Source organism: Podarcis raffonei, chromosome 13, assembly GCF_027172205.1.
Source record: "Podarcis raffonei isolate rPodRaf1 chromosome 13, rPodRaf1.pri, whole genome shotgun sequence".
NCBI classification, from domain to species: Eukaryota; Metazoa; Chordata; class Lepidosauria; order Squamata; family Lacertidae; genus Podarcis; species Podarcis raffonei.
This window is the reverse complement of record NC_070614.1, coordinates 16,402,941-16,429,938: the sequence shown is the minus strand read 5'-3', so window position 1 is coordinate 16,429,938 and position 26,998 is coordinate 16,402,941. Positions and strand designations below refer to the sequence as shown.

The 26,998-nt window shown below is 45.7% G+C and overlaps 1 protein-coding gene across 5 annotated transcripts in view; it reads right to left on the bottom strand.

Moving 5' to 3' along the window:
• Positions 1-26,998, bottom strand: part of ZNF385C (zinc finger protein 385C) — a 163,577-nt gene that overhangs the window by 42,470 nt on the left and 94,109 nt on the right. The gene's annotated exons all lie outside the window — the stretch shown is intronic.

Genomic DNA, 26,998 nt, shown 5'->3' with positions numbered 1-26,998 from the left:
TCAAGCAGGCCTGTGCTTCTTAGCCTGTCCTCTCCTCTCTCTCCCCGACTGCAATTTCTTGTCAGCGATATTCCAATGCAGCAGCTGTGGGATGTATTTTTAGCAGTTAATTTAGACACTCAATTAAAAGGATTTGCCTCAACAAGAACGGTGAGGTCTTCAGAGACCTGGATAGAATGACACAATCTTAGTGGAGACGAGCCATTTCCTTGCTTGGCTTCAAAGAAGGAAGGAGCCTGCTGGGTAGGGAGGTTGATATTAGTAGGAAACATCCTTTTCTCCGATTATTGCAAGCTGAGCCCGATGGCAGATGAAAGGGAAGGAGGCCAGGTGTGAGCACTGCACTGGTGCTTGGACTGACATTCTGCTCCAGGAAGACTCAGGGTTGGATCCAGAGATCCTCTTGTGGGAGAAATTGGTGGGCAGTTGATTTCCCCACCCTCTCCTTTCCTTGGCAGCTTCCCACATGCCCCCTCAAAGGCTCCCCCTGCTGCCATTGACATCTTTCCGCAGGGCCTGCAAGACAGAGCTGTTCCACCAGGCCTTTGGCCAAGGCACAGCCTGACCCCCTCCTTTGGTAATCCTCACAGAACTCTAGCCCAATGGTTGCCATTAATTTGATTTTGAATTGATTTTAGAATGAATTGATTTTAGAATGCTGTATTACTTTTACTGTTGTTAGCCACCCTGAGCGTGGCTTTGGCTGGGGAGGGCGGGATATAAATAAATAAATAAATAAATAAATAAATAAATAAATAAATAGTAATAATTATTATTTTGCAAGCTGGAGCAGAGTGGCCTCGGTCCAGTATACCTGAAGGAGCGTCTCCACCCCCATCATTCTGCCCGGACGCTGAGGTCCAGCGCTGAGGGCCTTCTGGCGGTTCCCTCATTGCGAGAAGCAAAGCTACAGGGAACCAGGCAGAGGGCCTTCTCGGTAGTGGCGCCCGCCCTGTGGAATGCCCTTCCAGCAGATGTCAAAGAGATAAACAACTACCTGACATTCAGAAGACATCTTAAGGCAGCCCTGTTCAGGGAAGTTTTTAACGTGTGATATTTTACTGTATTTTTGGTTTTTATGGAAGCCACCCAGAGTGGCTGGGGAGGCCCAGCCAGATGGGCGGGGTATAAATAATAAATTATTATTATTATTATTATTATTATTATTATTATTACTGACTTGGATCTATAGATTAACATACAGAAGGGAGTGAGCTGAAGGTGACCTTCCCAACCATGGTAGCTATCAAGAAAGGCTCTCCGAACAGTTTCGGGGGGACCCTGTTTAACGGCGTGCACCGTGGCATGGGGGCTGAAGGGGAAGATTGTGGAAAATCAGATAGCGGCTCCTGTGAGTGGCCTCCACCCAATTTTCTGGAATCTCCCCCTGTTCCCCAGCACTAAAGCCCACCCCCACCCCATTCATGTTGCCTTGTTTTTGGAGTGTCCTCTTTAGTGTTGCTCATCAGGTGGCAACAGTTTTGCATGGGTTGGAGGTGTTGCTTGCTTTTTCTTTGTAAGAGCGGAAGACTTTTAAAAATTTTTGCCCAGCATGCTTCATAACTGGATTTACAGTTTTATTGAATTTTATTAATTGAATGGCTGCAACTCCTGTGGTTTTAGGGCTGGTGTTTATTTGCTTCCAGACCATCAGCTTTCACAGGCAATAGATGTGTCATTCTAAGCTGTGTCATTCTCTTCCCACCTCCTCCTCCCACCTCCAGAGAAGAGAATCATTGTTCTTTCCCTCCCAGGTAGGCCAAGGTTGCATGGAGAGTGATGGGGTGCCTCTTCTTCTCAGCTGCATCCTGGAAACACACAAATGCACACACAAACTCACACAGCACCTTCCTATTGGGGGCAGCACACCACAGCCTCTGCGAAACCATCTGAGAATCCTTGGCCATCATACTGACCCCAAAACCTCCTGGACATACTTCTCCAGACCTGCCCGTGCACCACGCTTCCTCAATGACGGCAACATTCTCAAGCCATCCCCTTTGAGCCAAAGTCTGACTGCCTACACTGGCATGCCCCACAAAGAAAGGGGCTGGAATGGCAGAAAAAGGACAGGATATGGCATGGTGGGATTTGCAACACGAATTGCAAGAGGTTAGGTTAGAAGATGAAGAAGAGTTTGGATTTGATATCCTGCTTTATCACTACCCGAAGGAGTCTAAAAGCGGCTAACATTCACCTTTCCCTTCCTCCCCCACAACAAACACTCTGTGAGGTGAAACAAAAATTTTTTTTCCTTCCAGTAGCACCTTAAAGACCAACTAAGTTAGTTCTTGGTATGAGCTTTCGTGTGCATGCACACTTCTTCAGATACACTTCAGATACACACACTTCAGATACACACACACACTTTTGTTTTGACTATGGCAGACCAACACGGCTACCTTTCTGTGTCTGTGAGGTGAGTGAGGCTGAGAGACTTCGAAGAAGTGTGATTAGCCCAAGGTCACCCAGCAGCTGCACGTGGAGGAGCAGAGACGCGAACCCAGTTCACCAGATTACGAGTCTACCGCTCTTAACCACTACACCCAGTGGCGTAGCGTGGGGGTGCAGGGGGGCCCGGCCGCACCAGGCGCAACATCTGGGGGGGGCGCTCGCACTCGCAGCTCTCTGCCCCTACCTGGCTCACTCACTCTTTCTCACTGCAGTGCTGGCTGTAACAAACAATACATGTGCTTAGGGGGTAGGGGTTTCTTTAACTAATCTAGTGGAAGAGACTCGAGTGCTAAAATCCACGGGGTAGGGGGCGCAAATTACTTGCCTTGCCCCGGGTGCTGACAACCCACGCTATGCCACTGACTACACCACACTGGTTATCTTCTTCCCTATTCGTGTTCTGCTGGCAACTGAAGACATCTCTCTTTAAGCAAGTTGTTGTTGTTGTGTTGTTCCTTAATTTTATTTATTGACTGCTAGTTTTGGCTCTTTGTGTTCTTGCTCTCTGGTACTGCTTTTAGTATGCCAATTGTGTTTTTAGGACAGGCTTTTGCTATTTTTGTGCTTGTTTTTTTTTATAAAAAAAAAACCATTCGGTAAATCTCTTTGATCAACTTCTTTTTTGTTTGGTGGGAGAGTGGGATTTAATACAATTTTATTTATTTAACAAAATGTGTACACCAGTTGGTTGTAGAAAGTCCTCTAAGTTGTATACAAGCAAATAAATTTAAATGAATTGGAAAGGCTGTTTTAGGTCATGAGTAGAGAGGATTCCCAGTCCTGGAATAAGGTTGTTTCCAGACAACCTGTTTATTGACTACTTATCCTGATTTGTTTGCAGGAGATCAGATGACTCCGCTATTTAAGAAGCATTCCTTCTGAATTTTCCTGTTACCTTTCCTTGTTGCAAAATAAAAAAAATAAAAAAACCTAATCATTAGGGGGCAGAGGGTTTGCTTTGTAAGACCTTCCAATCAACTAAAACTCTGCAACCTGAATTTGCTAGTATGTGATCAAATCCCATCCAAAAATAGCAGCCTGGAAGTGCCCAAGGGTTCTGCTCCCAGCATGAAAAAGATCAGTGACAATTACAGAGACAATTATAGACGAGTTCATCCTTCCTCTCCACCCACACCTAGAAGGTTATGTGGGTGTCTCTTTCACCTTCCAGAATATTGCAGAAAGGGTAGCTGGTATCTCTTGCTCTCCAGTAAGGGGACTGATTTATTGAGGACTTCTACCAGATGTGGGGAACCTTTTGTCCTCCAGATGTTGCTGAACTACAATTCCCATCATCGCTGGTCCTTGGCCATGCTTGCTGGGGCCGATGGAAGATGTGCTTCAGCAAACCTGGAGGGCCAAAGTCATAACTTACTTATAGCAACTTGCGAAACATATAGGAAAGGGTTCTGTAAACTCAGAAAAACAGTGACCTTAGGAGAACTGGGGATAAACCAGAAGACACATCCTTCCCTCTTTTTTCAGTAATAACAGACCCTTTCCAAATGCAGGAAACTCATATTGGGACTAGTTATACACAGAATTTGGGAACCTGAAACTCAGTGCAGTTAAGGATGAGGTAAGATAATTGTTTGTTGGGTAGGAAAAGAAGAGCACATTGACCTTTAAGTACTTTAGTTAAAAATGTAAGGCACTCCATTCTCTACCCTGCCCCTCAGTCCAAGTAATTTTGGCAAAATTTAACACTTTCACAGAATGCTGTGGTTCAGTTCAAGTTGTGTTCCTAACATCCCTTTCTAAACCTTACTTGGCCTGTGCCATTAGATAGTCCATTCCTCTCATGCTTTCATAATACTCAATGGCTAAAGTGAAATCAAACTTGTTGAGGGTTGGTCGATCAATGGGAATGCTGGAGAAGCCCTGGTCTTCTTTTGAAAAGCCCCACTGAAGGAATGGGTTTCCCAAACCCCAAAACTGACTGTGCAGGCAGTTTTTAAACTGCACCAAAATCCCCATTTCTCCTTAGCTAAAATGCATAAACTTTAGCCGTTGAGCAAATGCAAAACAAGAACACAGCTCTCTCCCTTATCAGTTTGACGGCAAGACTGGCCTTGACTTTACCAGTAGAACAGACACAGACATATCTTATGTCCTGACCACAAATGACGCAGAGACCCTGTTAGGATATTTCCGTTCCACCTTAAAAGGGAGCAGGATGTTTGTATAACAGGCTGCGTAATTTCCTGTCTCACAGGATGTTTATGTTGTATGTTCCTTTCATTTTCGGCTGTTTTGCCTGAGCAGTCGGAGCAGACGGTCATGTTTTCTTTGTTCTGACCAACGCTGAATAAAACTGTAAATATGCATGTTCTGCTCTCATGCTTGTGCAACTTTTTGCTGTGTGAATTCTGCTGTCAGAGTGTGCACTAAGCCTGAGGCTTAGTGTCGCTAAATTGCTGATATTGCCTGACTACGGGAGGTCGATGGATCGTCCGGCACCAAGCTTGGGGGCTCAGATGGACTTTATCTCCCTGGCAGTATCCCAACAACAGGTTATGGGCCCAGATTCACGGCACTTGCAAGAGAGTAAGACAGCGACAGACTGCTGAGAGGTATGTGCTGGGAAAGTGAAAGCAGAGGCTATTCTGGATGCCGCGGAAAGGCCTTTGATGTCCGGCAAAACTAATTGGCCTGGGAGCCGAGCCAGAGGCATCGTGATTTATGGGCTGCCGAGATAAGAAGTCTTAGAAAGCATAAAGGCTCACGGCTAAAGTAAAAAGCTGGAATGGAGTTTTTCCAAGCTTCGGAGGCCACTGAGTGCCCTAAGTTAAATCAGCACAACTATCAGACCTGGGCAAAATGGTGTGAGAGTTTGCTGCGTCAGTTTGGAGTTTGGCATACTATATCAGAAGCCACTCCAGTTCCTCGGACAGAGAAATGGCAGGCCCAGGATTCGAGGGCCGTTGATGTTATAGTCTTATCCGTCTCTCTGGAGGAAATAAAGACGCTTGCTGGAAATCTCACGGCACGTGACATGTGGGATGCCAATAATCCCAGCCCAGTGTTTGAATGCATCGGAGGTCCTGGCTGTTTCCCAAAATGCTAGTGAATGCAGGGATGCTGAGGGCACCGATTGCAAGCTGCAGGGGGAGAAGACTGCCACGTCATCCCAGGCAGCATTCCAGCCTCCAGGGGGAGCCAAGGGGTCGGCTGCTGAGAGCTCTGTTTCTCGTGAGAACCAAGGTCAGAGCCTATGCAGAGGCCGGAAGGCCAGATGTAAGCAGAGCAAGATGCTTGCAGGTGGCCAGGAGCGGGGGGGCAAGTTGCAAAAGCCCATGCCAGTGGAAAACAAGGCTATGTTTGCTGGCACAGCTCCACCAAAGGCTAAAGGCATGTCTGATGGCCAGGAGCAGGGGGGCAAGTTGCAAAAGCCCATGCCAGTGGAAAACAAGGCTATGTTTGCTGGCACAGCTCCACCAAAGGCTAAAGGCACGTCTGATGGCCAGGAGCAGGGCGGCAAGTTGCAAAAGCCCTCGCCAGTGGAAAACAAGGCTATGTTTGCTGGCACAGCTTCACCAAAGGCTAAAGGCAAGCTGCAAAAGCCCACGTCGGTGGGAAACAAGGCCAAGGCCAGGTTTGTTATTGACTCTGGGGCCACGAGCCATCTCACCAAAGACCGCCATCTGTTTATCTCCTTCACACCTCAAGATGGAGAGGTCCAGCTGGCTGATGGAAGGACTTTGCAAGCTACAGGAGTTGGAACTGTGAAACTTGCAAGTCTGAATACTACCATCAAAGATGTACTTTTTGTTCCAGGAGCTGCGGGCAATTTGATTAGTGTACCACAGCTGACTGGGCGTGGTTTTGAGGTTTCCTTCAAGAGGACTGTCTGTGTCATCAGAAAAGGCAAAGAGGACATTTTGCATGCAAAGTTGATGGATGGTTTGTTCTGTCTAACTTATGATGACAATGCTGTTATATCTAATGCTGATTCTTGTTGTGTTGCACAAACTAACAAGGTTCTTCATGCAGGATGCATTCATGATGCACATAGAAGATTTTGTCACCTCTCTTGGCAAGCGCTAGCCAAGATGCCTGAATTGGTTGAAGGTTTGGACATCAAACCTTGTAAATTTCACATGAAATGTGTATCTTGTGCAGAGAACAAGGTGAAGGTTGCTCCAAAAGGCAAGGAGTCAAGCAGGCAGGCTTCCAAACCCTACCAGCTAGTTCATGCAGACCTGGTTGGGCCTCTAGCACCCTCTTTGGGTAGAGCAAGGTACTTCATGGTTCTAATTGATTCTTTTTCCAGGTACATTCATGTGTTTATGCTCGAGCAGAAATCGCAAGCATTTCCTAGGTTCAAGGCATTCTGTGCTTGGTTGGAGAATGCTCATGGTAAACGTATTGGCTGTCTGTTTACTGATCGAGGCGGGGAGTTCACTTCTCAGCAGTTTGAAGCTTTCCTGACTGAGAAGGGAATCCAGCATGACTTGTCAACGCCTAGATCACCATGGATGAATGGGCTTGCGGAGAGAGCAAATCAAACGTTGCTGCAAGGGATAAAAACCTTGTTGCATGATGCAAACCTCCCTGAGAAGTTTTGGGGGGAGGCTCTCTCGAATTTTGTTTACACTTTTAACAGGAGACTGTCATCACCTATTGGCTGCACTCCCTATGAGAAAATGTATGGGAGGAAACCTAATGTCAAGCACTTGAGAATCTTTGGTTCTGACATGTGGGTGCACACCCCACAAAGCAACAAGCTTGGGAAGCGTGGGGCACATGGTTTGTTCATGGGGTACGAAAAAGGTGCATACAGGGTATGGATGACTAACTCAAAATCCATAAAGTTCACAAGGAGTGTTGAGTACAATCCTAAGTGGGGGGAAAATGTGGGAATTTTCCAGAGTTACCCAGAGGAGGATGAAGGTGATGTGAAGAAAGCAGATCATGCTGAGAAAGCTGAGGAAACTGAGGATGATGATGATGATGATGATGATGATGATCAGAGTTCGAATTCCACTTCTGTGGGCGGCGCTGCTGCTGCTGTCAGTGACAGTGATGACACAGCAGACTACAAGAGCGCAAAGGCCTCAGTCAGACCATCTGATGAGTCTGACAATGAACTGGAAGAACCACTGTTCACCATTGGTCACTTTTCTCCTAAGAAAGAGGAGATGAGTCCAGAAGACTTGTGTCTGGTTCGCAGGTCTGAAAGGGCGACCAAAGGCAAACCTCCGAAGAGATTTGCTGATGAGTTTGCTAAGACGGCAACTGCTGTTCTTAGTAGCTCAGAGAAGGTGTGGGAACCTTCTAGCTTCAAAGAGGTCCAGGAGTTAACCTCTAAAGATGCTGAGCCTTGGCTTAATGCCATGAAGGCTGAAGTTGATTCCTTGAACAGGAACCAAACTTGGGAGCTGGTACCGGTAGTCCCAGGTATGAGACTGGTTGGCAGCAAATGGGTCTTCAAGGCCAAGACAGACCAGAATGGCAAGGTTGTCAGACACAAAGCCAGATTGGTTGCCAGAGGTTTTTCACAGGTACCAGGGCAGGATTACCACGAGACCTACTCACCCACGGTCAAATATGAGAGCATTCGGCTGATGCTCAAGATCGCTGCGGAGGAGAAACTGCATGTTTCCCATCATGACATTAATACAGCTTTTTTGTACGGGATTTTGAACGAGCAGCTGTACATGCTTCCACCTGATGGGATGCAGATACAGAAGGGAATGGTCTGTAAACTGCGGAAATCCTTGTATGGTCTCAAGCAGAGTGCCAGGTGTTGGAACACAAAACTCACTGAAACGTTGCTTTCTCTAGGTTTTCACCAGGGCAAAGCTGATCCATGTGTGTTTGTCAAGGAGGAGGGGCAAAACAAACTGTATTGTTTATGTTTTGTTGATGATCTTCTGATGTTTTGGAAGAATCAGGCTTTCTACCAAAGCACCCTAGCTCAGCTGAAGGAGCACTTTGACATGAAGGATCTTGGTGAGGTATCCAACTATCTTTCTCTGCAGGTGGAGAGGGACCAAGCAGGTAATTTTCTGGTACACCAAACACAGAAAATTGCTGATGTATTAACCAGGTTGAATTTGGTTGATGCAAACCCAGCAGACACACCGATGGTGACAGGTTATCAGGTAGACAGTACTGCTGAAGCGTTTTCTGACACAACGCTGTACAGATGCATTCTAGGCAAGTTGAATTTCATTGCTAGATGTTCGAGACCTGACATTGCTGTAAGCACTAAACTGCTTAGCAGACATGCTAACAATCCTACTGTTTAGGATTGGAAAGCTCTGAAGCGCATAGCCCGGTATTTGAAAGGGACTATGCACTACAGGCTGAGGTTCACCAGTCAGAAGACTGGAGGTCTTGAAATCTTTGCAGATGCAAGTTTTGGAAGTGACACCACGGATGGTACAAGCACTTCTGGAGTGTGCTACATGTACAACCACTGCCTGTTTGACTGGTTGTGCAAAAAGCAGACGACAGTTAGCCTAAGTTCCTGTGAAGCAGAACTCAATGCTCTGTCATTTTCACTCATGGATTGTGAATGGTTGATGCAACTGTTTAAGGACATTGGGGTTTCTGTGAAATGTCCTATACAAGTGTATCAAGACAATAGATCTTGTTTGGCTTTGCTGAACTCGGAGAGTTGCAAGCAAAGGACCAAGTACTTGCAGATTAAGCTACATCGTGCAAGAGAGTGTATTCAGAAAGGACTCATTCAGGTGTCCTACATGCCAGGAAATGAAATTCCTGCTGATCTGTTGTCTAAGGTTGTTAACAGAGAACAACTGAAGGTTTACGCACAAAGGTTGCAATTGGGTTGAACCACAGGTACTACAGGTTACACGGAAAGGGGGAGGATGTTAGGATATTTCCGTTCCACCTTAAAAGGGAGCAGGATGTTTGTATAACAGGCTGCGTAATTTCCTGTCTCACAGGATGTTTATGTTGTATGTTCCTTTCATTTTCGGCTGTTTTGCCTGAGCAGTCGGAGCAGACGGTCATGTTTTCTTTGTTCTGACCAACGCTGAATAAAACTGTAAATATGCATGTTCTGCTCTCATGCTTGTGCAACTTTTTGCTGTGTGAATTCTGCTGTCAGAGTGTGCACTAAGCCTGAGGCTTAGTGTCGCTAAATTGCTGATATTGCCTGACTACGGGAGGTCGATGGATCGTCCGGCACCGAGCTTGGGGGCTCAGATGGACTTTATCTCCCTGGCAGTATCCCAACAGACCCAAGTCTGGGACTAACGCCAGAGCATGTTCTCGGAAGGAGTGACCTCTTGCTCCAAGATAGGAGTAGGAACAGGAATATCCTTTTATGGTCAGAAGTACAGGAAGGAAGATCCTTTTATGGTTGAGAGTACCAGAGCAGGAACATATGTGATGTCAACCTGTGTACGTACGCCAACGTGGTTGCGCTCCTAGGGGAGGAGTGAGAGGGTGCCTGGAGGATATATAAACTGCATGTAACCTGTCATTTCTTTGGACTTGCTGTGGACTGCTATCTGGAGAGCAGAATAAACTCTTTCTTTGAACCAACTCGGTGTCATTTTGACTTCCTTCCTCCTGTCCCAGAGCAACGCAGACCCAATCGGTGAACTCCAATAAGGCTTCACCACTGGTCCTGCTTAAAGAGTTGCATTCCTTTGTTGATTTTCTCATACAATGCAGAGCCAAAAGGCATCACCAATGCTATTGCAGCCAAGATGGCAAAGTCTGGGAATAATTCATGCATCTCAGAATTCCAATAGACCAGCTTAGCACAAAGGTCTTTGAAGTAATACTGGTTGTGGCTAAATACTACCTTTTTAAAGAAGGGACAGCCGTTCAGTGCTCGCTCGAGTCTCACCACACAGGAATACGTCTGCAAAAGGAAGTTCAGTTCATCCGCACCATAGCTCCCAATTTCCTCTAAAAAGTGAGGATAGCATTTGGGGTTAAATATGGTGGAGAAAGTGTTTATCATTTCCAGAGAAGTGCTAGGGAATGTATCCTGCAGTTTGCACCACATGCTCTTTAAGAAAGTATCCTTGAAATGTTCAAATTTTGTCAGGTGTGCCTTGGAACAGTCAGTCAATTCCACACCTTCGTCGCAGAACCAACTCCGTATATTCTGGTCCTCACAGTGGCGCTGCTCATTGAGTTCATTAAGGAACTCTTGGAAGTTGTAGCCATTGGTTTTGATCTGGTTTTGGAGGCTGATAATGGTGGCAGAGACAACAGGTTTCAATATGGAGAGATCAAAGTTCTTTAGCTGGAATAACTTCTTCAGTTTCTGGAAAACGGGCAAGGTGTCTGGAAGCAGCTTAGTGAAAGCGAGGGAACTGAATTTCTTCAGCTCCCCACAGAGACCAAATGCCAGTGGATATCTCTCTGACTCGGCCTCCAGCGGACACAACAAGGCTGGCCAAGAGGCATCTATAATCTCCACGGCTGGCAAGATGGCACTTCAGTGGATGGTCCTTGACCTTCCCATGTTTACTTCACAGAACTCAAAGACACTCTGCAAGTGCTTGCTGCTATTGTTTTCTGCTGTGAAGCTGGCACACAGCGGGTAGACAGCATCCACGACTTTGGTGCATAATCTTATATCTAAGATTTCCTTTGATGCCAGCAGCAGACTGCTCCACTGGTAAGTGAGGAAGTGTATCTCAGTGAGAAGAGGAAAGCTGGATTTCACCTTAGATCCCACACCACAGTGTCTGTGGGTTAACAGGGAAGAACCTCCAGAGTTTCAGCCATGCAACTTTCATGGTTGGCACGCCTTGACTGCTGTGTAGCCCTCACTGTCTGGAAGCTGAATGATGCCAAGGAACACAATGGAAGTTTGGCCTTCATGGAGGTTTCTTCATTCCAGTGCATCCAGTGTCTCTTCCACCACTAACCCGATGAAAGGTGAGATCTTCAGCCTAAGCTTGTCTTCACTGTGTAGGACTTTGGCAATGGCTGTCTGGCGTCAGAGAGATGAGGACCAAAGTTCGGGGGGGGACACAGAGTGTGTAGGGGAAATGCATATATGAATGCTTAGAACAAGTTTCAACTTGCAGAAAACTCAGGTTCTTTAGAAATGAAGTGAGCCTCTTAAAAATTTGTAGATTGTTAACAGGAAAGAGAAATTTCTTATTTTTTGTATCTCTGATTTTGCTTTCCTTGATGATTTTTGGCTATAGGCTCATCCACACTTACATTTTGCCCTGTGCTTTCTAGGCACCTTAAAGAGCCATGTCCAAGCACTCCCCCCGCCCCCGGTGCTCTCCCCACGAAAACTCACTCTTTAATGCTGAACCGGAGCAAACAGCAAATTGGGTTTTCCATGGTTTGCTGTTTGCTCCTATTTGTCCGTAAAGAGTGAGTTTTTGTGGGGAAACTGGGGAAACCTACCTACAAAAAAGCACTCGGACATGGGCTTTATAGCACGGACCTGTGCCTGGAAATGTGGCACAAAATGATGTCTGGATGAGCCCTATGCCACAGGGTCCTGTGACCATGTTGCCTCCCCTTTGAAAGGTCTTTTGCCTTGCTTAGGGCAAGAATTGTGATTGCCAGCTAAACCTTCTTTGGTTTGCGACAATTATATCTAGCAGAGGATGATACCAGTTTGCACACACATCCTGCAGTGATAGAGAAACACTACTTGGGGTATGCAGTGATCCCTGTGGGACAAGACGACATGTCACCCCATTTTTGTGATCCATACAGAAGGCATTAGGAGACCCAATATACTTTCCTCCCTTCTCAATATACTGATCTTTATTTCACAGGCTCAGAATATCCAGGTGCACTGTGGATTTAATTTTTTTTAAAGGGGGGTAATTACTTTCAGAAAGCATGCCAGCCTTGTGCATCTCACTACCATGCAAAAGCAGGATTGTCCAATTTTGTATGAACTTATCTCCATTTGCAAACCAAAGACTGGCCATTATTGCTCATTTCACTAGTTCCTTCCAGGGAACGCTGCTGCAATGTCTGGGTACACTTCATTCCATTTTGTTGCAATATTTTAATTACTTACCCTACCCGCTCCTTTTTTTAAAAAAGCAAAGTCTGCAGGATAGTGTGTGTGCGCGCGTGTGTGTGTGTATGTGAGTGAAATAGAGAGAAATCTAATTAGCATGTTTATCTTCCATAAAACAGAGACCCTTATTTATGCAAAACAACTGGCAAATGCTCAAGATCAGGCAAATTAATTTGATTTTAATAGGCATGAAATGCTGGTAAAATTAAAAGATTTCCCCCGTTCTTCCTCTTCCTCTGAGCTCTCGTTGCTTTGGCTGGGTGACTATGTTCATGGACTAGCTGAGAATGTGGAAAAAGAATTTGCTTTAAAAAGGAAACCTCCGTAGTCTATTATGCTAATTTAAGTTGCTTTTCTCATTACAAGGCTCAGTATTTAACTATTTAAAAAGAAAAAGTCTCATTTTTGAAGACTCTTTACAGTTAGCAATTCCTCTCTATGAAACTGTTAAAAGCTTCTGGTGTAGGCATATTTAGATAATTTAGAATCATTCGAATTTGGGTTCAGGCCTGGCCATGGAACTGAATTGGCATTGGTCGCTCTGATGAAAAACCTCTGTAGAAAGGAGGACAGGAACAATATGACTTTGCCCCTGTTTCTTGATCTCTTGTTGGCTTTTGATACCATCGACTACGGTATCCTCCTGGACCGGATTCAAAGAATGGGAACTGGGTGAACTGTATTACAGTGGTTCCAATCCTACCATTGGGGCGATGTGCAGAAAGTAGCATCAAGAGAGTGGTTTTCACCCCAACTTAGAACAAACCCATTGAAATTAATATACCCTAGTTAACCAGGTCCATTATTTTCAGTAGGGCTAATCTGAGTGTGACTAACAATGGATACAACCCCTCGTCTCTAACCCTTCTAGCAATGTAAGCTAAACTCATATGGGGGTTATGTATATATGAATTCACGAGTGTGTGTGTGTGTGTGTGTGTGTGTGTGTGTAGACAATCTTTTTCTGTAATAAATGTTTGTAATAATAATAATACTAATAATAGAATTTTTAAAAGAACATGGAGACAATACTGGCCTAATCTGAACAAGGTTGTTACAAGGATTAATACTCCAAAGTAAATGTTAAAACGTTATCACTGCCAGCACCCCCTTTTTTGTGTTTCCCGAGTAAGTAAAAAAAACCTAAATAAACTGAAGCTCAATAAATAATAATAATAATAATAATAATAATAATAATAATAATAATTTTTTATTTATACCCCGCCCTCCCCAGCCAAAGCCGGGCTCAGAGCGGCTTACAAGCAATAATAAAAACAAGATGAATGATTACAACTTAAAAACAAAAATAAAATACAACATTAAAATAATCGAACATTAAAATATTAAAATATAGCCTCATCGCAGGAGGAGAAGGAAAAGAAAGAAGAGAGGGAGGGAGGGAATCAAATTGGCTCCAAGCCAAAGGCCAGGCGGAACAACTCTGTCTTACAGGCCCTGCGGAAAGAAATCAGATCCTGCAGGGCCCTGGTCTCATGAGGCAGAGCGTTCCACCAGGCCGGAGCCAGTGTTGAAAAGGCCCTGGCTCTGGTTGAGGCCAATCTAACTTCCTTAGGGCATGGGATCACTAGAGTGTTGTTATTTATGGACCTTGAGGCTCTCCGTGGGGCATACCAGGAGAGGCGGTCCCGTAGGTACGAGGGTCCTAGGCCGTGAAGGGCTTTAAAGGTCAAAAGCAGCACCTTAAATCTGACCCTGTACTCCACCGGGAGCCAGTGCAGCTTGAAAAACACTGGGTGAATATGCTCCCATGGCAGAGACCCCGTGAGGAGCCTCGCTGCAGCATTCTGTACCAGCTGGAGTTTCTGGGACAGCTTCAAGGGCAGCCCCGCGTAGAGCGAATTACAGTAGTCAAGCCTGGAGATGACCATCGCATGGATCACTGTGGCCAGGTCGGGGCGGGAAAGGTAAGGGACCAACTGCTTGATGCGGCGAAGGTGGAAAAATGTCGCCTTGGCTGTTGCTGTAACTTGCGCCTCCATGGAAAGGGAGGCGTCAAGGATTACACCCAAACTCTTAACGGAAGGCAATGGCACTAATTGGGCCCCCGCAAGAGAAGGGAGTTGGTCCCTCATCCCCATGCCATCCCGACCTAGCCATAGGACCTCTGTCTTCGAAGGATTTCGTTTCAATCGGCTCCCACGAAACCATCCAGCCACAGCTTCCAAGCATCTGGTCAGTGTGTTCGGGGCCGAGTCGGTGTGGCCATCCATCAGCAGATAGAGCTGAGTGTCATCAGCATATTGGTGACAGCCCAGCCCAAAGCTCCGGATAATCTGGGCAAGGGGGCGCATAAAGATGTTAAAAAGCATCGGGGAGAGAATTGCGCCCTGCAGCACTCCACACACCAAGGAGTGGCGCGACGACATTTCCCTCCCTAGTGCCACCCTCTGTCCCCGACCAGAAATAAAAGAGCACAGCCAGTTACGGGCTATGCCCTGTATCCCCACGTCTGCGAGGCGGTGGTCCAGAAGATCATGATCGACCATGTCAAAGGCTGCTGACAAATCTAAAAGGATCAGCAGTCCTGACCCGCCTCGATCCAGTTGTCTACGGAGATCATCTGTTAGGGCAACCAGAGCCGTCTCCATCCCAAAACCAGGACGGAAACCGGACTGAAATGGATCTAATGCCGATGTTTCCTCCAGAAACCTACCAAGCTGTTCAGCAACCGCTCTCTCAATTACGTTACCCAGGTATGGAAGATTTGAAACTGGGCGGTAATTAGATAGGTCTAAGGGATCTAATGAAGTTTTCTTTAAGAGTGGACACACCACTGCTTCCTTCAGTTCCCCTGGGAATGTCCCCGTGTCAAGGGACAAATTGATAATTTCAACCAGGGCGGTCTGCGCAACATCTGGACACTCCCTAATCAGCCAAGACGGGCACGGATCAAGGAGGCAGGTGGTGGGTCTATCAACTTGGAGGAATCTATCCACATCAGTAGGGAGTATCCGATCGAAATGGTCCAACACTGGACCTGAAGTTAGTCGAGGGGCCTCCAGTTTAGTCACTGTATCTAAATTGGCAGAGGAGGTCATTATGCAAAAGAAATTAATGCCAAGAAACCTTTGTTGCACATTTTATTCCAATCACAAAATCTGGGTTTTCTAGGCAAAGATTTAGGACACTTCTGGAATACAGAATGTGTATACTCTCTCTCTCTCTCTCTCTGACACACACACACACACGAGAGAGGGAGAGAGTCCACTTCAAGCGGTGCACTCAGAGATAGGCACCTGTGTTGCCCAGATGTCGATGGAATGGCAGTATCTGCTGTGCTCACAGGTCAGCAGTGCTGGGCAGAGACTGAACTTCTGCAGCTCAAGCAAAGAGGAGTATTTCTCATTGGAAACCTCCTCCATGGCCATCCAGTTGACTGCGGTGAAGACAGCTACCTTGATGGGGCTGACTTCCGCTTTGACATCTGAATACAGCTCCTGGGGGCTTTGCACCTGTGTCTCAAAAGCCAACTGCTCCCTGTTGACTGCCAGGGCCTGCCGGTGAGCCCCTGGGGTGACATGATGCAGGAGGGCACAACGCTGGAACTTATCTGTGCCCACGGTGAAGGCCTTCTCAGCTTTGAGGTGCTTGTTTCTCAGAAGGGCCTGGCGGAACTTGTTGCAGAACATAGCTTGCGTTCATAGTGAAACTGCAACCAGGTGAATTCATCCTTCCAGTGCCCAATGAAATACCACTTACACTTCTTATTTGAATCAGATGTTTCCCAGGTGGCACCAGAGCTCATAGCTGTCAACTTACAGATTTAAAAATAAGGGACCAGCAGCCTCGAAATAAGGGATCAGCAGCCAAAATAAGGGGTTTTTCGAACACAGGTATGTTCAACTTCTGAGCCCCTCCGAGCCAAAGGCAGAAAACCCAGCCAGCAGCCAAACGAAGCCTCAAGCGGTGGTTCCCACAGTGCAGCAACCCAGCAAAGGGGATGCAGCAAGGAAAACCTCTGTCACCTCTCCGCTGGGAAGCACTGAGCAAAGGCAAGTCCCCAGGCAACGCGGCCGATTTGATCGGCACAAGGCATGCAAGCTCCACCCCCCAGTCGTTCTTAGACTTCTTATTGGGTGAGCAACGCAGCCAAGCAACACAGTTGGAGCCTCCCTCCTCCCTGGCCGGCAGGGAGGGAGGGAGAGGAGCTGCTTCCTTTGAAACCCGGGAAATTTAAGGGACATCATCAACAAGGGACAGCAGCGGGACACAGCGCTGGGATAAGGGACTTTCCCGCCAAATAAGAGACAGTTGACAGCTATGGCATAGCTTGCTCCTGGGCCGGGGAATCTAACACTATGGAGGAAGAACTGAACTTTTGTTTCCCTTGCAGGAGGAGAAGCAGCCTTTTACATATAATTTAGAAAAGAAGGCCTATTTATCACTTCCTTGGTTTGACTGGAGACGAAAGATAAGAGGGAAAGGGATTAGGAAACTGACAGGTCTTGTCCAACTTTTCCAGTTAGCTATCTGTTTGAATGGCCAAAGGCATCAGACAGAGGACTATGCATTGTGAACAAACATAGGACACCCTTGGAGCAGCCTTTTACAGAGGAAGTTGATAGGTGTCGAGGTGTACTTAAGCCGTATCATTAGCCTCTATTTTATTTGGCATTTGTTGTCCATCAGGGTTGCTAATCTGTGCTCCAAAATATGCAAAACTAGATTCAGGGCAGGGGGACAAGGAGGAGTAAACCACTGCAGGCAGGGCCCAGTGAAAACATTTCGCGCAAAACGAACAGGGTAATGAACAGGTGCTGCACAAGAGATTAGTAGTGCCCTTGAGCAGGTCTCGTTTCAAGGGGAGTTGCCCACGGAGCTTTCTGCTGGATTCTATCCCATAGTTAGCATCGGAACGATTTAGGAAACTAAAGTAGCCAACAAAAATTTGTGCGCATCTGAACCTCCAGAGGTTTGAGTACAGTTAAGGAATATTAAGGAAGTGCTTGCCCCAAATTCTGCATGGAGTAGGAATGAAGGACCTGAATTAAGCTTCATCCCATGCCTGCCGAACCACAGATTTCTGTGCCAAGAGCTTACTGCTGTCCAGAAGCACACATTTGAGAAGGACCTCTCCCCTGAAGCAATAAGCAGCATCTCATGGGCAGCACCATTGACTGCCTCATTTCAAAACTGAAAAGATGTAGATTAGGCTGCTTCCATATTCCACTTCACTCTGGCATTTTACCATTGTACTGTTGAGAGTGTATTAACTTATGGTCTGTGTGTGTGGTTTGGGAGCTGCACGGTCAGGGAAAAAACAATGTTGTCCAGGGTTGTAAAGACTGCAGAGAGAATAATTGGGTGCACTCTTCCCACCTCGGATCAAATCTATGCTTCCAGGTGCCATAAGAAAGCAGCAGAGCTAGTGCAGGATAGTGCACACCCCGGAAATGATCTCTTTCAGCTTCTGCCTTCTGGAAGAAGGTACAGGGTTATAAAGACTAGGACTAGCCGCCTGAGAAACAGTTTCTATTCAAATGCGATTTTGGTTTTAAGCGCAGTGTAAGATAGTCTCTATGGGAGTATATTGTATTTAATTATGGGATATCAGAGTTTTTAGGGGGCTAACCAGGCTGGGATAGCAGACTTGTTGGTTTCTGAATGTCTGACATAGATTTTCAATTTCGTTGTTCTGTATGGGACAATGACAATAAAGATTATCGTATTGCATCATATCGTATCGTTAGGGCAGCACCTCTGAAGGGTGTTCAAAAACAGTGGCATAGCCACCCCTCTCCCATTCACTAGTACCTATTATTACTTAGGGGACGCGGGTGGCGCTGTGGGTAAAAGCCTCAGCGCCTAGGGCTTGCCGATTGAAAGGTTGGCGGTTCGAATCCCCGCGGCGGGGTGCGCTCCCGTTGCTTGGTCCCAGCGCCTGCCAACCTAGCAGTTCGAAAGCACCCCCGGGTGCAAGTAGATAAATAGGGACCGCTTACTGGCGGGAAGGTAAACGGCGTTTCCGTGTGCTGCGCTGGCTCGCCAGATGCAGCTTTGTCACGCTGGCCACGTGACCCGGAAGTGTCTCCGGACAGCACTGGCCCCTGGCCTCTTAAGTGAGATGGGCGCACAACCCCAGAGTCTGTCAAGACTGGCCCGTACGGGCAGGGGTACCTTTACCTCTTATTATTACTTAGATCAGGAGTCAGCAAGGTATATCTTGCCTGGGCCAGATCGGTCCCGCAGAGATCCCTCCATGGGTCAGATGGTGCGTGCGCGCAAGCCCACAATTTTTGGTGTCTGCGCATATGTGATTTCCAGCACCACGGAAGCGAGTCCCCATGCTTCGGTTTAGCGCAGCGCATGAGTGGGAAGCTCAGTTCTGGGGCGGCTGGTGGGCCGGTCAAACAACCTCTGTGGGCTGCTTCCAGCCCATAGGGCTTTGGGTGCTGACCCCTGACTTGGATGTACTTCCCCTTGTAGTCTTGCTGTTGCTGAGGAAGTCAATACCTGGAAGCACCCCATGACTCTTCCCCTGACCTTGAAGATACTGCTTCTCACAGTTGCACTCAAAAAACCCTGACCCACAAAATGGGTTCATAAGTTTAACATGTACATTCACTGAGAATGTATTTCTAAAACATATGTTTAACATCAAGACATTTTATACTGCCGTGAAGAATATCTTTTCACCTCTGTTCCAGGTATGCAAGTAGCATCACAGGGTAGCATCATAGACTTGACTAACGCCATGAATTTAAACATATCTGCTTAACTTGGCTGCTTTTATCTTCAAGAGAGGGAGGGCGGTGTGGCCCTGTTTCAGAACATGCTCCTGAAAAGTATTTGGGACCACAGTAGCTATCTGCTAAAAATCACTGCCCCTTGGGTGCATTAGCTTGGCAGGAAGAACAGATGTTATGTTCACTGCCCATTACACAAGACTGCGGATGTCACAATTCCACCACGAAAGTGCAGAAATCTGTGCACAGCAAGAATCTCAGCCTCAATCCTTTCTTTTTAAAAGCATCATTCTAGCCTTCACGGCTGCAAAGTCCAAAAGTATAAAGGCGATGTTTTAGCCCAGTGGTGGAGGCTGAACAGGATTTCCAATGGTTGCCCCGTAACGTATTCTTGTTTTAAACGTTTTAGCCCGATTCTCTGCTAATCACAGCATCTGAAGTGGCTGTGGGATCCAAGACATCAATAATAGCAAAAGCAAAATCAACCATGCATAATAATGCATAATCACAGGTTGCACACAACTCACAGATTACTGCTTTCCTTGAGTCCAGAATTTAGATTTTATTTTTTTTGCTTCTATCGTAAGAAGAACACAACTCTCCCTGTAAAAAAAGCTGAACCCTATTTCAGATAGGAGCATCTGAAAAAGAGCCTAACGGAGAGTGGAAGAAATGACCCCTCTTCCATTGGAGAAAAGGATGCACAAAGGCTAAAGTAAAGGTCCTACTTTGTTGTATGTTCCAGGGGGAGCCCAGGCACTGAGAACAAGAGTCCTGGGTCTCAGTTCAAGGGTCAAAAGGAGTGAGAAAAAGGAATCAAGCATTCAAATGACCTTTCTAGCTGAAAAGCAGGGAAGACTGGAGGATAAATCAGGGTGGACTATAAGCTGCTAGGTAGGAAAGCTTGCAGTAGGTACAAGATGATGACATCTATTGGACTGTTAAAATATTGTATATGCTGCAGAAAAGTAAGAAACTCAGTTTCCCGCTTCAAGCAATATCTTGGGATCAAACTACAAATGAAGCTGGAAGATCTGGAATCAAGTACAGTGGTACCTCGGGTTAAGAACTTAATTCGTTCCGGAGGTCCATTCTTAACCTGAGGTACCACTTTAGCTAATGGGGCCTCCTGTTGCCACTGCGCCACCGCCACACGATTTCTGTTCTCACCCTGAAGCAAAGTTCTTAACCCAAGGTACTATTTCTGGGTTAGTGGAGTCTGTAACCTGAAGTGTCTGTAACCCGAGGTACCACTGTATTGTTATGAGAAGGGTTTTGTTTTTGTTTTTTGGGTGGGGGACCCTTTTCTTCTCAGGCTGTTCTTGTGATGACTCCCCCCGCCCCAAACCACCCTGCTGCCCTACCACCCACGTTGGCAAGAGCAGGTGAGAAACAGGTGGGAGTTGGAAAGCAGCGGTGTGGGGAGAGGTTGATTACAAAAGGGCCCACAGGAGAAGTATTAAACAGCCTGTGGTGCTGCTGCAATCCAATCTGAAGTAACCCACCCCCCACTTCAAAGTCTTCATTCATTAAAGCAAAACATGGGGAAATCAACTGTGGATCTCCCCATGCCACATCCAGTTTGGCCCCACAAGAAGGTTAAAAATTATGGGCAGATTCTGCCTTTTTCTGACAACAGCTCAGGCAAAACTTGCTTCTCAAATGGATCTGAAAACTCCCCCCTTTCTCTGACACACCTCCTTTATGACAGATGCATATCGTAATTATTATTATTTTTTGCAAAGCTGACACTGGAAAACTTCGTTGATTTTAAAAAAAATAGTAAGCAGGAACAAGACAAAAGTCACAATAAAATGCATACACCCACATTTCATCTATACACCCACATTTCATCTATTCATCCCCTCTCCAGCTTCAGGTTAAGAACATTGCTTCAGGATGAGAACAGAAATCGGGCTCCGGCGGCACGGCAGCAGCGGGAGGCCCCATTAGCTAAAGTGGTGTTTCAGGTTAAGAACAGTTTCAGGTTAAGTACGGACCTCTGGAACGAATTAAGTACTTAACCTGAGGTACCACTGTATTCCCAATGCGTTTGATCTGCAAAGCCTGCAAAGGATGCATCACAATTGTCTTACCCACAGCCCAACGACCCCCTTTACTCTCCCAGTTTTCCTCTGTTGAAAATAAATCAGAGAATTTAAGAGGCAAGGGGCATGGAACTCTGCAAACTAAGCCCCTGCCTACATGCCCTTTGTAAATGCTCCTCTTTCTCTCAAACACACACACACCTCTCTATCTGGCTATGGAAGCTGCCATATTTTCACTCTGTGGTGGTTCTTTCTACTGCTTACTGGCAGCTGAAGTGGCCACTCCTGGAGCCTAGGCAACTGGGAGAGGGGGACAGCACAGGGAGAAGGAGCAGAACTTGGAAGGTGTGCAGTACTTGATTATTTGGGTTGCCCACAGAAACATTAAGTATCATTTCCAATAAATAACTGCACCACTCGCTTCAAGACTCCTGAGGCCTCAGTCTGAGCATCACTGTTCTGATGAGGGTGCTGCCCTTCGAGAAGGATTGCAAGAAGACCCCTGAGAACATGAAAACATTGAGAAGAAAATCCCCAGGTTGTAGCCTTGTTGAATAGGGAAAAAAACCCAACTCAATGACAGCCTGATGTCCCTTGGCTTGGGTGTATGAAAAACTGATCAGGAGGTTAGAGAATGTTGTTTGTATGGAGGACAGAAGGAGCACAACCTATTCCCAGTCCCAAAACACTCCATCACCTCAACACCACACATTCAAAGCAATATTTTAGCATTCATGTATTCCCCCAAAGAATCCTGGGGACGGTAGTTTAAAGGTTCTGACAGCTGTTAAAAAGGTAAAGGGACCCCTGACCGTTAGGTCCACTCGTGGCCGACTCTGGGGTTGCGGCGCTCATCTCGCTTTATTGGCCAAGGGTCATGTGGCCAGCACGACTAAGCCGCTTCTGGCGAACCAGAGCAGCGCACGGAAACGTCGTTTGCCTTCCCGCCAGAGCGGTACCTATTTATCTACTTGCACTTTGACGTGCAATTCCCAGCACCCCTAACACACTACAGTCCCCAGGATTCTTTGGGAGGGAGCTGTTCAAGTGGTACAAGAATGCTTTATATGTATGTGAATACAGATGTAATGAGGCAATTGTGACGAATACAGGTCGGAACAGAAAACTGCTGCCGGATTCCAGATTCTCGCTATGAAGACACACAGACTGATGGGAAACTGAATCTCTTTTCTGATTTTGGGTGCTCTTGTACCAACACCAGTCTTGCTATAACTGTTTAAAAAGGTCTCTAAAATCTTAGGTATGTTATATTTTAGATATGTATTTTTAAAACAGCATTTATTATTTTTGAAGGCACTAAGAGAACCACCCCAACCTCTCCTCCCCTGTCCCTCCCGCCTTACCCTTTGCAATTTGTCACAAAAGAGTTTAATGAAATAGGACACAACGACGCCAGGCGCGGAACTGCTACTCTGCCGCATTATGTGCTCATATCATGCTAAGAGTCCACTCCTTTTTTAATAATGGGCCACCACATCTCCCAAATTCTCAGGCCATTCTGTGAAAACTGTGCCCCTATACCTTGAGCATCAGGAAAGAGATTTTTGGGAGCCTTTTGGTTACGCCAGCTTCGTAGAGGCAGAATATGTTTTTAGCCTGCATCACGTGGTCCCCAGTTGCAGCCGGCTCAGTGATCCGTGCTGGTGACAGCATCTTCAGGGTAGCTACGGGAGCTGCTGGCCATATTCTGTCAAGCTAGCATAGAGAAGATGCTGTGTTGAAACAAAGAATGCTTCTGACAAGGATACTCCATTTTGACTGCATCCCCATCTGCCCAGTATGGACTTGGGTGACTTCTCCTCAAACAGAAACTGCAAGAAGGTTGCGGAAGTGAACATAGGTAACTAGGAAGCTGCCTTGCACAGAATCTGCCCATGCTACCTGACTGTAGCTCTCAATGGTATCAGACCAGGGGTCTTTTCCCCAGGCCTTCTTGAAGAGGCCAAGGATTGGAACGGCAACCTTATTCATGCAAAGCACATGCTCATACCTTCCAACATTTCTCCGATGAAAAGAGGGACGTCCTATTCCATAATAATAACAATTTTATTATTTATACCATACCCATCTGACATATATAAAAACATTTTTTAAAAAACCTTTCCTATACAGGACTGCCTTCAGATGTTTTCTAAAGGTTGCATAGTTACGTATCTCCTTGGCTCAGGGGTTGCATAACTCCATACCCACCAACATTTCTCCAATTAAAATGGGGACATCCTAAAGAAAAGAGGGACATTCTGGGATCAAATCAGAAACCGAGACGGCTTCTGTAAATCTAGGACTGTCCCTGGAAAAAAGGGACACCTGGAGGGTCTGCAATGCTCCATCATGGTTGTAAAAGTGCCCTGGAACAGAGATCTGGAAATTTATTTTCAGGCTCCAGAATTGTGATTTTCTGGGGTCTCCAGTGAGTACTGGGCGTAGAAAGTGTGAGGATCCTTGCACTACAATATGTGGTTATGGCTTAGGTGACTTGAAAGAATATTAAAAGGGGGGATAATTCCAAGAATTTGTCTATAAACAGCCAGGATAGCTGCAAAGAAGCATTATACCTCTACATACCAAATTGGGGGCGGGGGGGGGGCAGTGTTGCACAAAGCTTTCAGACTCTGCTTCTGGATTTCCACTGCTGGGGAAATGTTGCTGAACCAACTGGACCTTTAGTACAGAAGTACAGACAGCAGAAGAAGAAGAGGAGGAGGAGGAGGAGTTTGGATTTGATATCCCGCTTTATCACTACCCTAGGGAGTCTCAAAGCGGCTAACATTCTCCTTTCCCTTCCTCCCCCACAACAAACACTCTGTGAGGTGAGTAAGGCTGAGAGACTTCAGAGAAGTGTGACTGGCCCAAGGTCACCCAGCAGCTGCATGTGGAGGAGCTGGGAAGCGAACCTGGTTCACCAGATTACGAGTCTACCGCTCTTAACCACTACACCACACTGCCATGGTGTATCTGCAGCGGCACTACCAGATGCTTTCATTTGCCCCACTTGCAACAAAACATGTTTCTCCCACATCTGTCTCAACAGCCATAGCAGCACTGTAACTCTCCAACAATCTGACTTCACCTCCAAAGGCGCACTCCTCCATTGTCTCCCAAGACAGATACCAACCACCTTACCATCTCCATGAGGAAGCTAGATACTGATGTTCTGTGAGCAGAAAATCTCTTAAAGATAAGTTCCAGCACCTTTCCCAATCTATAACTCCCAAGAACCTTGGAGAAACCCATGGTGTCCACATTTCTGCTTTCCCCGTGCCTAGAAAGCATGGGTCCGAGCAGTTTTCTGTTTGCCCCACTGCTTTCCCCAGGAAAACACGCTTTTCAGCGCTGAATCAGAGCAAACATCAACCCATGAAAAATCTGATTGACATTTGCTCCAATTCAGCAGTAAAGGTTGGGTTTTCCCAGGACAAAGTGGGACAAGGGGAAGTCTAGATGAGCCCTTAAACTGGTATAAAAATCAGTGCAAGTTTCTACTGAAAACATGTTGAGTGTAAGAAGAGTAAGTACCATTTTTTAATGGGTTGGTCCAAAATTAGTTGCCCTTTCTGGGCTGATGACCAAGGGGAAGCCTCCACATTCCCAAATATTCTACAAAAAAAGAGCAAGAACCACAAGGTTTTAGGTCTGAAGCCAGTGGTCCTAATTGCAATCAACAGAGCAATCTTTACAAATATAGCTGGAAGCAAACCCTACTGAGTTTCCAAGGTGAGGGGTATAGGATTGCAGCCTCACATTCCACTGATAAGCTCCCCGCTCACAACAAGACAAGTAAGGTAGACAGAGTTTGGGATGCCGGATTTGAAGCACCTGGGTGGTGCCCCAGGATTCAAAGGAGATTAGTGTCCTTGATAGGCCCAATACATTGCTAAAACCTTCAGCATTCACAGGAACCAATGGACCAAAAATTTGACTCATCTGTGCTAAAGAATGCATCTCTGTGACAGGTACATAATGTGGAACTCATCAAGAGAGGGGAGCAAGCTTAATCTTGACCCGGGGCAGGAAGAACTAGGAAACTCAAAAAGAGGAAAAAAGGAAGAGGTAATTGTCCAATTCAAGCTCAGTCTCTTCTAACCCCTGCAGCAATGTTGGTCTCTGTTTCCACCAATTTGTTTTTGGCAAAGAGGGAGAGACTGTGCTTCATGAGAAAGTAAAAAAAAAGATACCCCTTCCTTTCTTCCCTGGATCAAAGATAGAGGATACAGCTCCCATTCTGGGAAGGGTTTAATCTGTAAATTATAACTTTCTCAGTTTGTTACAGTCAAAAGAACTACTGGATGGAAAGAGAAGGCAGAAGGTAGACAGAAAGATACTGTACTTTGCAATGGCAATGGCAAAATACTTTGAGCAGCTTAGACGCCGTTTCTGTGCTGGATGGTCCAAAGGAACCAATCATACAAGAGCCAAGCTCTAAAATATTATAGCTCTTGTCCTTGGGTTGGGTATTATTATTATTAAGCTAAATTATCTCCGTTCTAAAGGAGATTGCTAGGAGCTAGTCAACAGATTTATGAAACACCTTTTCTCAGGGTGCCTGTTGAGTGGCTGCAATTAGCAACCAGATGTTCATGTTGAAACATTTCCAATAGATATTCCCTTTGGGGTTTTAAGAAAAGGTGAAAACCCCACTAAAATGTTGTTGTTGTTGTTACTGTTGCTGCTGTTGTTGAGACTTCTGATCTAAATTTGTTAAGATAACTATTAAATGGATAACCTGAATCAACATTAAGGCTGTAAAAATCACATATATATTTAAAGCACTGCACAAGAATCCTGAGAATTGTAGTTAACCCCTAACACAGCTAACGTTCCCAGCACTACAGTTCCCAGATTCTTGGGGTGGAGAGAATGTATAAGCATGCTTTAAATATATGGTCTGCAAACAGCTGTAGGCTTAGGAAGAGCAATAGTGAAACACTGACAATTTTCTAAATAATACTAAATTTCTGGCAATATCAGCAATTCAAAGATTCTGAAGAAAATAGTGTTCTTTGATATAACATTAGAAAGTTTTGAATATTATCCTTGCCTGGGAAATGATCTATAATGAATTGGAAAAAAATGTTTAAAAGTACTTTCCCAAAAAACCAGAGTTGGGGATAATTCAGACTGAAATCCCCAGAAAAAGTTATTTATGTATGCAACAACTGAGGTTGGTGTTTTGTAAGCGCCAAAATGGAAAACCCAACCGAAGAAGAATGGCAACTTAAGTGACAGAATACGCACAACTTGCAGACTTAACATATAGAATAAGAGAACAAGAAGAACATACGTTTAAAGATTGGGAAACGTTTATTGAATATATGGAAAATAATTGTGTACAGCTGAAAATGATGGCAGCATTAAGATAAATTCAAGAGTGCAAATATGTTTTGGTGGATGTAATAAACTGAAAACTGATTGGTATCGTTTTTGTAAAATATGCAGGGATTTAAGATATGTAAAATGAACCATGGAAAGAGAAGAAGGGAAGTCACTGATATCTTAAGGATGTAAAATGAGCATTTCAAATTGTAAAACAGAAAATTTAATAAAAATTATATATATGAAAAAGAATACCATCGTTGCCTGGACAGCAGGATTTATTCCCCTAGTCTCCTAAATCATCTCTTTAGGCAAGGTCGTTTGATGCACAATGGCTAGGCAAAGCAGCTCAAAACTCATTTTTGCCAAACACCATCACATATGCTCCTAGTTACAACTTCATTTTTGTGGACTTTGCTGCAAAATTTCAGAAAATGCTGGAGGGTGAATATCTGGAA